This window comes from Monodelphis domestica, chromosome X (genome assembly GCF_027887165.1).
Source record: "Monodelphis domestica isolate mMonDom1 chromosome X, mMonDom1.pri, whole genome shotgun sequence".
NCBI lineage: Eukaryota > Metazoa > Chordata > Mammalia > Didelphimorphia > Didelphidae > Monodelphis > Monodelphis domestica.
This window is the reverse complement of record NC_077235.1, coordinates 11,308,212-11,325,078: the sequence shown is the minus strand read 5'-3', so window position 1 is coordinate 11,325,078 and position 16,867 is coordinate 11,308,212.

The following is a 16,867-nucleotide window of genomic DNA, read 5'->3' as shown; positions in this document are numbered from 1 at the left end:
CAGTGCTTACACCTCTGTGTTGGAGGACTTTGCAGCGCAGCCACACAAGTGCCTGGCTGGCCTTTTGGATGCTGGCATTGATCTCGTGGTCTAGGGACCTGTCGTTGGCGATGGTGCTGCCCAGGTACTTGAAAGTGTTGACATTGGAAAGCTGCGCGCCGTCGATTGTAATGCACGGCTGGTTAGTTGGCCTCCCTGGTGCAGGTTGGAACAGCACCTCTGTTTTGCTGAGGCTGATTGTCAGGCCAAACAGTTTTGTTGTGGTGGAGAACCTGTCCACAATGGTTTGGAGATGATTTTCTTGGTGGGCCATGAGAGCACAGTCATCTACAAAGAGAGCTTCCAGGATGAGTCTCTCTGTTGTCTTTGTTTTTGCAGTCAGGTGGTGAAGGTCAAATAGTGAGCCATCCAGACGGTATTTGATGTAGACGCCCATGTCTAGATCCATCACAGCATGTCGTAATACTTGGTTGAAGTATAGATTGAATAGTACCGGAGCGAGGACACAGCCCTGTTTCACGCCATTGGAGATGTTGAAGAGATCAGAAGTCTCTCCACCAGATAGGACTTCTCCTGTCATGTCGACATGAAAGAGCTGGATCAGTTTGACGAATTTTGCTGGGCAACTGAGCTTGCTGAGGATCACCAACAACGCATCCCTGTTCACTGTGTCGAATGCCTTTGTCAGGTCTATGAAGACAATGTAGAGACTCAGGTTCTGCTCAAGGCATTTTTCCTGCATTTGCCTCACTGTGAAGACCGTGTCGATGGTGCTGCTATCTGGTCGGAAGCCACATTGTGATTCAGGCAGATTCTGCTCTGAAACAGATGACAGGAGTCTGTTGAGTATAACACGGGCGAGGATCTTTCCAGCAGTGGAGAGTAGTGAGATGTCTCTGTAGTTGTCACAGGCTGCTCGTGAGCCTTTGTTCTTGTATAGGGCTACAATGGAGGCATCTCTGAGTTCTGGGGGCATGTCTTCCTCTTCCCATATGCTGGCCAGCACTATGTGGAATGCCTGGAGCACCTTTCCATTTAAGGCCTTGTACACCTCGGTTGGGATCCCGTCTTTACCGGGTACCTTGCCTGCACTCATTTGTTTAATGGCTTTTTGGACTTCCTCTATTGAAGGAGGGACATCAAGTTGTTCAATGGTGTGGTTTTGGGGGATCTGGTCAAGGGCGCTTTGGTTGACTGAAGAAGGTCGGTTGAGAAGCTGACTGAAGGGTTCTTTCCACCTGTTGCTGATGCCTTTTTTATCTTTTATGAGAGTGTCACCGTCAGAGGATAGCAAGGGAGTGGTGGTGGGTTTTGATGGCCCATAGACAGTCTTGAGGGCACTGAAAAATTGTTTGTAGTTTTTCATATTAGCAAACTGCTGGATTTCTTCTGCCTTTTTTTCCCCCACCATCGGTCTTGCATCTTCCTGATCTCACGCTGCGCCGTGGCTTGGAGAGACTTGAATCTGTCCTTTTTAGGATCAGAGTTTGGGTTATTTTGCCACTCCATAAAGGCTTTGTTCTTCTTGCTCAATAGGTCTTCAATAGCAGTGTTGTTCTCGTCGAACCAGGCCTGGTGGTTGCATTGTTTTGGGCCTAGGACGGCCTTTGATGTTTCCTTCACTGCGTCTCTGAACTGGTTCCATTTCTCGGTTGAGCTTCCAGTGAGTGGTCCCTTGGCAGACAGCTTGTCCAGGCAGGACTGGAATGTTTGCAAATAAGATGGATCTCTAAGACGACTCACGTTGTAAAATGTGCGAACTGTCTGAGCGCGTTTTGGATGGCGAGGCGCAATGTGCATTTGAAGAGTCGCTCTAACCAATCGGTGGTCTGTCCAGCATTCAGCTCCTCTCATGGCTCTGGTGATCTTTACATCCTGGATGTCTCGCCGGCATACAGTGATGTAGTCAATGAGATGCCACTGTTTTGATCTTGGGTGCATCCACGTTGTTTTATATTTGTTCGCCATTCTGAACACAGTGTTCGTGATGGTGAGTTCGAACTCTGAGCATTTGCTGAGTAGCAGTAGGCTGTTGTTGTTCATTTTGCCCACGCTGTGTTTGCCGAGCACTCCTTTCCATCTTTCATGGTCCTGGCCAACGTGGGCGTTGAAGTCTCCCAGTAGTATCAGCTTGTCATTTGTGGGCACTGAGTGCAGGATGGCACTCAGGTCAGAGTAGAACTGCTCGATGGTCTCCTCTGTGCTGGTCAGTGTTGGGGCATATGCGCTGATGATTGTGGCATACTGGTCTTTGCTGAGAGGCAAAGTATGGGCAGTAAAATATGTAATACAACAGTGTATGAAGAATTGAAAATTAACATCATATTTAGAATAATGAAGAAGTTGTGATATATAACCAATGAGGAATGTAAAGTAGAACAGAAGTAAAACATGTCAAGTAATCGTATGATCAGAAAAGAATATGAGCTGATCAAGTGGCAAGAAGGAAAGATGGTAGGTGGTAGGTATCAGTTCTCTACTGGTCTTTTGGGAATGTCAGGAGAAAGCAAGGGATACTTCCAGCGGTTATGAACAAGGATGGGTTACAAGATGGGTAACCACGGATAGCTCATGACTGTCATCCTTTTGGGAGATTCCTGAATTGATGTCAAAAATTCATTTGAGTACTGTGTATTAAGCATCTAACTGTGAGGAGCTATGGTATGCTCTGGAGAAAGTGAAAAAACTATTATCCCTAGCCTTGAGAGCTTGAGATGGAGTGGTCAGAGAAATGATGTAAGTAAAAAGTAAGGGAGTATGTGATGGGAGGAAAGGAGAGTCCCAAAGAGGGCAGTTCAAGTTTGGACAATTGTTAGCTATGCAATTTGAGTACATTAAGGGAAACAATATGAAACAAGGCTGAAAAGGCCAGTGGGAGTCAAGAGTAGAGAACCGTAGCTGCTAGGATAAGGAGTTCATGACTATAGTCAGTGAAGATTTTTAAGTAAGAAAATTAGGAGGCTTAGTGTTACCTCTAAACAAGTAAAGAAAGCTTTAGCTGGAACTATGACCATGTAGGAAGGGAGAAAGGATTTGCCACAAGGGATACTGTAAGAGAACAGATTAGTTTGGGATGTGATTGGATGTAAGGATAAGGGAGGGAGAAAAATCAAAGAATACTAAGGATTTGAAAGTGAATAATTGATTGGAGCAAGGTAGAGATGACAGTGCTATCAACAGAAATCATGAAACTGGGAGGATAAGGAATAGCCAACTTTTGTGTTATTGTTTTTAATATTTACAGGATATACGTAGTAAGGATATTTGGCAGTAAAATAGTTTTGAAGACCAATAAAAATTTGCCATGTACTGGCAATTTAGAAATGCTGTTCTAGAACTAACAGAAAATAGCAAGAATTTTAAAAAAGGTGCTAATAAAGGGGAAAAAGACAAGAAAATTTGTTTTCTAAATCAAGTTGTTATTAGGACTATCATGGGATGTATGTAATTGCAAAAATGCTGTTAAATCTTTTGGTTAAGGACATGAACATATAATTACTGAATCTCCAGTTGACTAGATGAATGGGAGAAAATGAAGTCAAAGAGTAAGTTGAAGAAACTAGAAACAGCTCTTTGAAGAAACCAAATCTGTAAAGAGAAATAATGTAAAAATTATGGTTGACACACAAGAGAGCTTCAAAGATAATTATGGCAGTATTTATTCAGGCGATTAAAGAACCACAAGGTAATCAGTATAAATGGATCAGAAAATATTTTCCCTGATTAAAAGAGGCGTGAAACTGGCAAAAGGTAGATCAAGAGGAGTTTCCAATGCCTTACCCTAAGACCCAATCTTCCACCTGCAGTAGCAAACTCATTCCATCCCATTTCCTTCAACAGATCGCCACTTCTCTCTGTCACCCCCACTCTTTTACTTATTGTCAGTATCTCCCTATTTACTGGCTCATTCTTAACTACCTAGAACCATGCCCATGTCTCTCCCATCCACAAAAAGTGCTCACCTGATCCTTCTATCTCCTCTAAATATTATCTCTTATCTCTTCTGCCCTCTGTGGAATTTAGTTCCATACCTGACACATGGCAGGTGCTTACTAAGTGTTTATTGAGTGACAACTTGATTCATTGCCCAGATACTAACTGTAACAGTAACAAAAACACATTTTTCCCAAGCTAACAATGGCTCACACTGGCACATTCTGGAAAGAAGAGCTATACAAGGTATACCAAAGTCATGGCTTTAAGTTACTAAAGTTCCTTTAAGTTACTAAAACTTAAAACTGTACTTTCACTTGAGAGACACCCTGTAGCTATGGAAGAAGGTATTTGAAATGAAAGTCACATATTTGTGTACAGTGTTGTTTACATCATCTGTTGTGAGACTCAGAATATGATTTGATTTTAGGTTTTATATGTATGTAAGTGGTGATGGCGTACCTGAGGATGCTAGGGAAGGTGACTTGGAGGGGAGACAGGAATGTCCTTAGGACTTTGGAATGCCATTGCATAATAATGAGTGCAATCTTCTAGGTAGAGAAGTTTGAAATATTTAAGGAACAGAAAAATTGTAATGAAACTCATCTTAATTAAGTCTAAAGATGGAAAAGGGCAAAACAGGCCAATATGATTAAGTGAGGATGTAAAGAGTCGTGTAAGTAATACACAGATGGCTTTTAAAAATATAGTTGGTAGAAAAGAAAATTGCAAGATCTATAAAAAGCCTAAGGAAGTTAAGATAATTAGAGGAACATGTAGATATACAGTAACTGAACATCAGAGTGGTAAGGATATTTCAACAATAAAAAGTTCTCAAATATATTTGCAAAATGAATTTGTCTGAAAAAAGACAGAAATAATGGGACACCAGCATTTTCTCTTGGAGAAAGTTCATCCACTGGAAATCTTTAAACTCTGAAATGGGTGAGAAAAGGGCACAATTTCACCTTCTCCCTTTGTTTCGAATATTACTATTTGGGCATTAGATTTCTAGTATCATCCATAAACCCACAATAGCAATCTGCCAAGCACAGGTAATGATGCAGGAACTCCTCCTCCAAGGGTGAAATCTTTATCCAGCGTCAATGTTTCTAGGGAAAAATTCTGTACCCATAGTTAGCTGAGGGTGCAAAGATTGTGTGCACAACTAATTACAGCCCTGATTAGTTAATTACATCTAATTTTGAGGATGCAAGGGCCTAATTGCAGGCACAATTAGCTATTTGCAGGTGCAATTAGTTGTAGGTACAATTTTTGTATTTTTAATGCTACTTCCACCTCCATCAATCATGGATGCAATCCTTCCTTTAACTTGTCCCTACCGTGAATGTGACCGAGTAGCTTTTTAAATTGGAATCCAGTGGAACTGGGGGGCACATATACTATAGGATCATAGATGTAGGGTTCAAAGGGACAAGATATCCATCTAAGCTAAGCTATTCGTTTTACGGATAAAGAAACTGAGGCCCAAAGAGAGGAAGGGATTGACTCAAGGTCACATAGGTCCTTGGCTCCAAATCCACATTCTTTGCATTGCACCCTAACTGAAACCCCTGAAGTCACTCTAGGCTGAGTAGTTTAGTCATACATTTTGCACAGGCCAGTTCTTCATCTTTTTGTGTCATGGGCCCTTTTGGCAATCTGGTTTAGCCTATGAACCCCTTCCCATAATCACCTTTGGGTTTTTTGTTTGTTTCATTCATAACTGAAAGAGATACTAAATTTCAGTTAGGTGGGTAGAGAAAAATAAATGCAATCTTTCCCATCCAAGTTCATGGTTGCTCTGAAATCTGTCCTTACAACCCTGGTTTAATAACTCCTGTTGTAGACAGATTGGCTGCTTTCTGATCACAATAATCTGCCCTGGTAAGAGATATAGTGCTGATTTTTTAAAAGAAAACACAAAGCTTTCAAACTTGGCTTGCTCCACAGTATCGGAAGGCTGCTTGAAGTATGCACAGTGTTTTGCAGAATGAACATCCTTACATCATTATGTACCTTTCTGGCATTTAGTGAGTATCCTATGAACTGAACAAAAATAGGTGGATTTTTCAAAGCCCTAAAGACCTTAACTCAATCCATTTGGCCATATGTGGGAGATTTTTAAAAATCACACTCCCTCAAATCTCTGCTATCCTAGGAAGAGTTAGAGTAGCTAACATTCCCCACAGCAAAAACCTTTCACTGGGAACATAAACCAGGGGATGGCTGAAGATGCCCTATAAAGAATGCCAGAGGCAGGAAAACTGGGGTTAATCCCTCACTCTGCCAGTATATAACTTGAGCAAATTAATGCACCAGTGAGGATAGCAATACTCTCACTAGCTCTCTTGCATGACTGCAGTGGGAATCAAATAGGATCATAAAGCACCATATTATTGGGGGACACAATGGATACGGTACTAAGCCTGGAGTCAGAAAGACTTATCTTTCTGAGTTCAAATGTGGCCACTGACACTTACCAGCTGTATAACTTTAGGCAAGATGCTTCACCCTGTTTGCCTCAGTTTCCTTATATAATCTGTCAAATGAGCTGGAGAAGGAAATGGCAAATCACTCCAGTATCTCTGCCAAGAAAACCTCCAAAAGGGACAGAGTCAGCCACAGCTGAAACAACTGAACAACAAATTCTCATGTTGCTTATCTGTTATGATGCCTTGCATCCAGATCCTTTACCTAGCCTAGAGATGGGTATTTAAATCCCTTTATAATCTAGCTCCCATCTACCATCATGGGATTCTTTCACCTTCTTTCCCTTCCTATACTCTCCGTTCCCATCAAACTGGCTTGCTAGTTAGCTATTTCCTATATATGACAGGCTATCTCTTGCCTCCATGCTATTATACAAGGGTTTTATTGCCTCCTCACCTCTGTCTACAAGGCGCTCCAGCTTCATTAAAAGCAAAGCTCAGGCCTCCTACATGAGGTTTTTCCCAATCTCTCTTCCCCAGCGATTAGCATTCTCTCCCTGAATAAATTACTTTGTGTAAATGTATCTGTGTTCATGTTTTAACCAATTCACTAAGCCCAGGAGACTGCAGGCTCCTTGAAGATAGAGCCTTTGGTTCTTGGTGTATATATTCAACCCCAAGCCCAGTGTCTGCCATACAGCACAAGGCACTTAAGTAACGATTGTTGAATTCAGCTCTTAGATAACATGGGATTTCTATTATTCACTGAAAAGCATTACTGGGATGGAAAACACAGAGTCATCTAAATCTACATTTCCCTTGCCTTTCACAATCCTCTATCTTAGGTCTGCTCCTCTGGCATTTACAAAATATGACAAACTTTATGGCCTTTCAAATAAAACAGGTCAATGAGACACATTCAACTGTTCCACTTTATGACCTTATCAACCAGGTTCTCACTCTTTTTTTTAACAAACTCATGTTAATTCCCAACTATTTTCTGTTATTGAATTGACCTTTGGTTTTATAAACATCAGTAAACGAACCATTAAAATGCAATGAAAATTTGTAACTGCAATTCATCACAAGACTTACGGAGCCATTCTGGAGAGCCAAACATTATTAATCACCTTCCAAATCCAAATTTTCCATGACATCTCTGCTGAAAGAAGAGAGACACTCAGCCCAGGATAGGAGATTTGAGATTTGGAGATACTCAAGAAAAAACCCTCTCACAATGATCAGATGTGATTGTCGGAAAGTAAACAAGGCTGACATTATCAGCTTATGATGCCTTTTACAAAGGAACTCAATTTTCTCAGTTTGGGAACATGTGGCTCATATTACATCCAACTCAACAGTGACTCAGAGTTGCCCCAATCAAATGATTAAATGATACGATGGGATTTCATTATTTTTTGGAGCCAAATTCAAACTGACTACACAAATGAAAGGTTCATGTCATCGACTTTGTTTTTTCACAGTATTGGAACGAGAACATCCATATGCATATTATTACCCTTTCCCTAGTCTCACAATCTGTCAACCTCTTCAGCACTAAGAATGCACATTGACATTTCAAACACCCACTGGCCCAATAACATCTAGGGCTTATCAGAGACAGACAAACAGGATAGATAGCTAGATAGATAGATACATACATACATACATACATACAAGCATGCATGCATACATACATGTACAAACATAATGCATACAAAGCATTTATTAAATACCTACTATATATCAGGCCCTGTTCTGTGAACTGGGGGTACAAATATAAAAAATAAGCAAGATAAATCCTGGCCCCCAAGCAGTTTACATTCCTGTATGGAAAGAAAACATAAAGAGGAGCTAAAAAAAAAGAAATATGATTGCTGGCATAGTATGCAAGTGAGCAGGAAGTAGAATAAAGGCTTGATTTTGCCAGATAAGGCAAAGGCTCCTCTTCAGAGACTATAATCCCAGATTTTGAGTGAAATATCAGAAGGAGGGTCAGAATATAGGGATGATTTCTGGAGGAGAGGAGACAGTATGGTCATGATACCCCGAATGAAGCCATTTTTAGTCACCACAACTATACCTTGTAGATTTTGAATTCTAAAACTTTCCTCAACGATTCTAAGGAAGGAAGCACAGTAATGGATATATAGAGTTGGCCTCAGAGGCAAGAAGAACTCAGTTTAAACTCCATCTCTAACATATACTGTCTGTGGGACCTCCAGAGAGTCACAAAACCTCTCTAGGGGTATGGAACTCAGAAAAAAAACAGATCTTTGAGGGTAGTACATTGACTTAGAAAACCACAAACTAACAACATCTACATTGTATTATATCTTTATTTATGTTGTGATATCTCTGCTCTAGGCAACCCTCTAAGATTATAAGATAAAGAGAAGAGGCTTAGTTATATTAGTAATAATAACAAACATGTATATAGCTTTTTAAAGTTTGCAAAGCAATTTATACTTATTTTTCCCATTTTATCCTCACAGTAAGGCAGGTACTGTTATCTTCATTTCATGGGGAAGGAAACAAGCTGAAATAGGTTAAATACCTTGCTTATGTTCAAATGGTTAGAGTATGAGATTGAACTCAAACTCAGATCTCCTTAACCCAAAGGTTAGTAGGTTATCTACTATCCATGCTGCTCAGCTATCAAATCTTGGAGTCCCCTGTATTAATGAAATCATAAATTCACTCTACAGTCCTATAATCACAGCTTCCTGTCTTTCCACAATTCCCCCTTCACTTCCAAAAAATGTATTGGGCCTCACATAACTTCTAGTCCCTTGATTCCTTCACAAATTCCTTGGGCAATTCCCCAATTAACAAATGTTCCAGGGACATGAATAGCCAATTTTCAGATAAAGAAATAAAAACTATCAATAAGTACATGAAAATGTGTTCTAAATTTCTCATAATTAAAGAAATGCAAATCAAAACAACACTGAGGTACCATCTTACACCTAGAAGATTGGCCAATATGACAGGAAAATAATAAATATTGGAGGGGAAGTGGCAAAACTGTGACACTAATGCACTGCTGGTGTAGTTGTGAATGGAGGACAATTTGGAACTATGCCCAAAGGGTGCTAAAAGACTGCCTGCCCTTTGATCCAGCCATAGCACTTCTGGGTTTGTACCCCAAAAAGATAATAAGGAAAAAGACTTATACCAAAATATTTAGAGCCATGCTCTTTGTGGTGGCAAAAAATTAGAAAATGAAGGGGGTGCCCATAGATTGGGGAATGGCTGAACAAATTGTGGTGTATGATGGTGATAGAATATAATTGTGCTATAAGGAATGATGAACTGGAGGATTTCTATGTGAACTGGAAGGACCTCTAGGAATAGATGCAGAATAAAAAGAGCAGAACCAGGAGAACATTGTACAGAGACTGATACACTATGGCACAATTGAATGTAATGGAATTCTTTAATGGTAGTAATGCATTGATCCAGGATAATTCTGAGGGACTTATGAGAAAGAATGTATCCACATTCAGAGAAAGAACTTGTGAAGATTAAATTTAACTCTTCCCTGATTGTGAAAATGAAATTGACTCCCCTGCCCATTTTTAGATTTAATCACCAAAAGTGTCAACACCCTACTTAAAGTTGGGTGGAGAGATCTGCCCATTTTTTAGATTTAATCACCAAAGGTGTAAACACCCCATTCACACTTGAGTGGGTGAGGTCTGTGACCCACGTGTGCAATAGTAAGTGACGAATCAGAATTAAACTGATTGCCCCTGGGCAGTCCTAAAGCAAAGCTTCGACTGTGACTGATAAAAAATTATGAGAAGGCACAGGAAGTGACTTTAAAGTGTCTGTCTTTAAAAGGGAGTTCCAACTTCCTAAGTACAGTTTTTACTTGGAGTTCTACTTGGAGTTGAACTTTCTGTGAGAGGCAGTTCTTCATTCTTTGGAGTGGAGACTGGAGAAGAATCTACTGACTGGACCTGAGACCCTGTTCCTCATGAGGCTGTTCTTAGATCACTTCCTTTGGACTGACACATGGTGAGTGAAAATGCTGACTCCTTTACTGAATTATTATGGAAAAAAACTAGCCTCAGGAGAGACCTACCACTTGAGAAAGACTTCCCCATGTCCTCAGCTTTGCCAAGGCCAGCTAAGGACTAACTCTCCCTGCCTGGATTGAGCCAGGGGCCAAAAGTAAATTACTTAGTGCTTAAGCTAGATATCTTACCCTATCCTCTCTCTGATTTTCTTACTTCACTCTTTTTATATTTTGTAAATAAATTGTAAATAAATCTCTTTGGAATAAATTAAATTCCTGGTGACCCTATTCTTAAATATAATCCAGTCCAACCTTTTTATATAATTAACCCTTTTCTTGCCTTATAAACTGTGGGAACAGAAACAAAGCAGAAAAACATATGACTGATCACATGGCTTGATGGGGATAGGACTGCGGATGTTGACTTTAAATGATCATTCTATTACAAATATTAATAATATGGAAATAGCTTTTGAACAATGATACATGTATAACCCAGTGGAACTGCTCATCAACTCCTAGAGGGGGGAAGAAAGAGGGTAGGTAAAGAATATGTATCATGTAACCATGGAAAAATATTCTAAATAAATAAAAATTAATTAATTTTTAAAATTCCTTGGCCATAAGCTCCATCCTAATTTCACTTATCTCTCCAATTTACATGACACCAAGAGTAACTCATTACAAATCTATTCTCCGTCACCTACCTGACTTTCTATCATGTTCATTCAATGTCCTAAGAACTCCAACTATAAGGCTCCCACAAACTGATAGGCACAGAAAGAAAATACAAATGAAGTCAGAAGGTGGTGGCAAGGAACCAACTTTGCTGACCCCTTGACACTGTTATTAGTGCCTGGTTCTTTCTATGCCTAAGACCTATGTACTTAAAACACAACCCAAAGCACATGTTTTAAATGTATTTTTATTATGCTTCAATAGAGACTTTTCAACAATCACCCAAATAAACTTCCCTTGAAAGTAGGTTACTCCATAACATAGTTGTCTCACTGACTATGAACAAAAAGGAAAGGAGCTAGAGAAAATCATGTAACTGTGCTAAATACGTCCACTACAAATTTATCTCACCCATTTTCCTTTGGAGGCAGTTAGACAGTACAGTTTATAGAGCACTGGCCCTGGAATCAGGAAGATGGAGTACAAAAATCCAGACTCAAGACACTTACTAGCTGTGTAATCCTGGACAAGTCACTTAACACTGTTTACTTCAGTTTCCTCATCTGACAAATGAGGTGGAGGAAGAAATGGCAAATGACTCCAGTATCTTTTCCAAGAAAATCCTAAATCAATGTCTCAAAAGGGAGGACATGACTAATAAAGAAAGAATCTGAAATGAGCCCTCCTTGCATCAAAGCAATCCCTTTTTATTCATCTCTAACTGACTTTCTCTCTCATTCCACACAGAGGCTCTTCCAAATTTTCTCCCTCCACTTTAATCTCCCATACCAACTTTTCTCCCATTGTTAAGAGTGTCCGGTCTCATTTTATACTTTACCAAGAAGCTAGAGGACATTAGCTGTGAGCTCCCTATTTTCTTCATCTCACAATCTTTTGACATTATTCTTTATTCTCTCCTCTCCTCTAATCTCTGATAAAGAGGTGACCATTATCCTTATCAAGTCTAACCCACCTACATGTGTCTTTGCTCCCATTCCTTCCACTCTTCTACAGGAAGTTGTTCTTTCAACGATTCCTTCATTCTCTACTCATTAATCTCTACTTTTCTATTGAGTTCCTCTACACTTTCTACAAACACACCCAAGTCTCCCACATCTATAAAATATTCACTAGGTCCTACCATCTTATCAAGATATCATACAATACCTATGCTCCCTGACTCAGCCAAATTCCTAGGGAAAAAAAACTCTTTGGAGTGGTAGGAGGAGAAAGAAGGGGAATGGAAGGGAATGGGTATTATTAAGCACCTATAATAAATTCTTCTACTTCCTCTCCATTCCTTTATCTTTCAACATATTCCAGTATTGTTTGTGATCTCATTACTCAACTAAAACTCTTCTCATCAAAGTTTCCAGGGATTCCCAAATCTCAATCTTTCTCTACCTCTTTAGGGTCATTCACACTACTGATCACCCTCTCCTAGACGCTCTCTTCTCTCTAGGTTTTCATAACCCAATTCTCTTCTGGTTTTCCTCCTACCTGTTAGGCCATTCTTACTCCTTTTTTGGGTCAAGATCCATAAGTCAAAGTATTCTAAGACTATCACATGCCCTCTCTTCTCTCTCTAGATTTTATCTTTTGGTGACCTAGTCAGCTTCCATAGATTTAGTTATCATCTCTAAACTAATGACTTAAAGATCTATATATATCTAGACTCAGAAACTCTATTAATAAATTCTAGTCCCACATCACTAACTACCTAACCACCATTAGCACTGGATGTCTTATAGGCATGTGTCCCTAACTCAACATGGCCAAAAATGCACTACTTATCTTTCCCTCCCACTATCCTTCTTTTGAAATTGCCTATTTCCATTGAGGGCACATTATCTTTTTAATTACCCATGTTCATAACCTTGATTCAATTCTCAACTTTTCCCTCTCAGTCAACATACCCATTTGGTTGCCAAATGTAGTCTTTTCTATTTCCATGGTATCTCTTATGTATGTCATCATCTTTCCATTCACATACCATAGTTCAGTAGTTCAGCCCTTATCAAATTCCATCTGGACTACCACAATAGACTTCTGATTGGTCTCCCCAATGCAATCTATCCTTCACAAAGCTGCCAGTGATTTTCCTTAAGCATGGATCTTTACCAACTCACTCCCTTGCTTAATAAATACAAGCTGCTCCATATTATCTATGGGAGTATATGTCAACTCCTATCTTTGCCATTTAAAGACTTTATAAAATAGTCTCAAAGTTTCTACCTAACCCTATAACACAGGATTCCACTAAGGCATCCTATGGTTCAGGCAAATTCAACTTCATGCTCTTTATGACATACTATAATCCATTTTCTCCTTCAATGCCTTTGCACTGGCTTCCCTCCATGCCTATACTGAACTCTCTGCTCATCTCCACCTTTTGGAATCTCTAGTTTTCTTCAAAGCTCAAGTTCTGTACAACATTCTACATGAAGACTTTCCTAGTCCCCACAACTGCCTCAGCCTTCCTTCCAAAAGACCTTCTACTGACTCTGTATGCACCAGTAGATATACATATTGTTTTCTCCATCTAGTCTCCACAAGAGTAGTCTATATTATTTTTGTCTCTGTATCTCCTTCGCCTAACACAGTGCCTGGCATATTGTAGGTGCTTTAATGCATGCCCATTATTTGACTGACATGATGCTACTGCTGACCATTATGAGTAGGCAAATTTTGTTGCCTCCTAATATTGACTGTGTAGATACTGCTTAAGTAAATGAATATTCTAAATATGTTATTTAACCCTTTATCCCAATATTACCAATCAACTTCCATTCCCCTACCTGGATGGGCGTCCCTTTTCATTTTCATATCTTGAAATCCTACTCATATGTCAAGGTTAGACTCCAATGTCCGTCCATCCATCCTGGGCAACACCTTCTGCCCAAAGGATTCAGATATTTCCGAACACATCCTTCCTCTATTGCTTGGATACAGACAGAGACTTTTTCTTTTATCTATGTATCTCACTTTACTTTTCACATCATAAGCATTCAATAAATATTTGTTTAATGAATGAACGGCAAACCTTTCCAGGAAGTACCAAGGGTCCTTATGACTACTTCCACATCATACACAAACACCCATATATTTACAACATCTGGATGTCTGGCATCACAAAAAACAACTGGATTATTGACTATATTTTCTCAAATTTCATCTGTGTGCTTTGGCATCATCATGTAAATTCAGCCAAAGTATTTAAAGTCTCTTAAAACCTCCCTGCCACTTGGGTATAAAGTTCAGTAGTTTTCAATTCTGTTATATTAAGTTGAACCCTAAATATGAATACTTTTAAAAACTGTAATGAATATATTGATCAAAAGGAAAAATTTAAGTCATGTGATTCTTTCACAAATGACATCTGTAAAAATCTAAGAAATTAATACAACATTTTTAATTGCATTTTCCCTCTACTATGACTTTTGGCACTCAGTTCCTCTGAAATCCTGGGCACATTTTGTGATATTTTCTTTTTATTGCTATGCTCAGATGGATTATGTATCAGCCATCAACAATCTGTTTATGAAAGAGGGAATACTCAGGGAATTGTCACTAAGATCTTCTCCATATCGGTGCATACTAATGAACATTTGTGGTTCAATAAAACTGCTGGGGTCTGCAAAAGGAAATATTTGATAATATATTTATTTGTTGATTTTTAAGACGTCCTGTATTTACAAAGGATGGTGGAAGGAAGAGGTAATCACATTGTTTATACTACACTCCCTAAATATTAAGAGATAAAACACACAAAACAGGAAAAAGAAAAAATGTGCAACAAACCCATACCATAATAATACGAAATATTATGATCCATTGGAAAAATAAAATGTTAGCAACTCTTCCTGTTTCAGAACATAAAATTCTTTGGGTTTTCTCTTTATTCAGAAATGTACTTTTATTTATGACTGCTTAAACTCCACGTCACTGCATTTCCTTATATGCCTTTCCTCGTCTCACAATTTGTCCATAGGAAAATTTACAAGGCCAGCTTATGATATGGAAACTGCAATAAAGATTTGTTCTATTTCAGCTCTGACTCTTATAAGTGGGAGGAATTTTAAATCAAAAAGGCAGCCCTTGGAATAACTACATTAAATGCTCTGGTCCATATGATTTCTGCTCCATGGACACCTTTCTGCCTTCAATCAAGTTGTGTCCCTTCTTAATTTGGTCCAGATCTTGGCCTCAGACACTTCTCAGCTGTGTGACCCTGGGCAAGTCACTTCACCCCCATTGCCTAATCCTGACCACTCTTCTGCCTTGGAACCAATACACAGTATTGATTCCAAGACGGAAGGTAAGGGTTTTAAAAAAAAATTGGTCCAGATCAAAGCACGCCCTTAACAAACATCAAAGCTTTGTATTTAAGGCTATGTAGTTTGTTATGGATAGGTAATGAACAAATTTAAACCCAAGATATTCCATATTCTGTCCCATGATCCTGATCCCAAACTAAGCAGCTTGTGCCTGACCTGGCTAGAGAAATCTATAACACTGATTACCTAACATAGTTGATTGCATTCAAGTGGGTCCTAAGTAAATTAGTAAACATTCCCCAAAGAGGTATAATACTCTATTCTGTTCTTTGCTTTGCTTAAACTCTTTACTTTTATAAAACAGATATGAATGTATTTCTCTTTTTTATTCCAGATGGAGAATTAATATAGTTTCATGAAGACATCCCACCCATATATTTAAAGACAAGTCATTGTGCTATATAGAATTCAACTGTTTTTAAATACCAGCTGCACTAATATTTACCCAGTATCCTGGATAACTGAACTAAGTGTGCCCTTAAGCTTATCTCTCATACCTGTCCTGTTCTCTGATCTGCTTCTACCCAGAGAGTTAGTCCCTGGTTCAGAATAGCTCATCCCAAGAAAAAGGAGTCTATAAGCCTTTGTTAACGCATTAACCAATAGCTTGTTTTCCAATGTACTTTGATGAATCTATTGTTTCAGCGATATAAATATATCCCTTCTGATGTTCCAAGATTTGAATACACCCATGTCTGTCCTTCTGAGACTCTTGTCCATGTTTGCTAGTGAATCTTTCTAAGAGCCTCCATTCACAGTGCTGGGCAGAGAGAGGGAGGTCTTCCTCTAATTTTATTTTGACATAATATGGATTCCAACAGAATACCAAGATTATTAATACATCAGTTAGCCTTTCCTTCTGCCAAATGACTACCTCACCTTCTTCTCTCATCATACATTTCTCTCATGATAGCTTTATCCACCTTCTCTGAATCAATTCCTTATTAGTACTGTAATCAAGTACATTCTATTCATGTCAACTTCATCCTCTTCCATCATCATTTAGGTTTTGGTGATTCTCAGCTTCAGTGCTTTGGAGATAAAGGTACTCCATGACTCACACCCATATGGCATTAACAGAATATTACTGGCTTTAAAATGATAGGCCTTTGCTTTGATAAGAGTTTTCTTTTATGACGCTCCACAATTTCTGAAAGTCCACCCAGGCTGTTCTCCTATATTCAGTTCTAGGTGCTGCTTTTCTTTCCAATTGGCAGTATCTCTCCATGATAGATCCTGATGGACCATCTCTATGGACTGTCCATCTATCTACATAACATGTTCATCTAATGCATTACCAGATAAACAATCCCAGAGTAATTTTGCCTCCATTCTTACCTGTTCTTTACTTTGCACTTGAAATTTTCCCTTGAGTAAACCTCTGGCTTGTTGTGTTCCTGGGATGTAACCCTAGTGAGTTCCTAGGTTGTTGTCCTGTTGGACTAGGAGTTCTGATTTCTTCT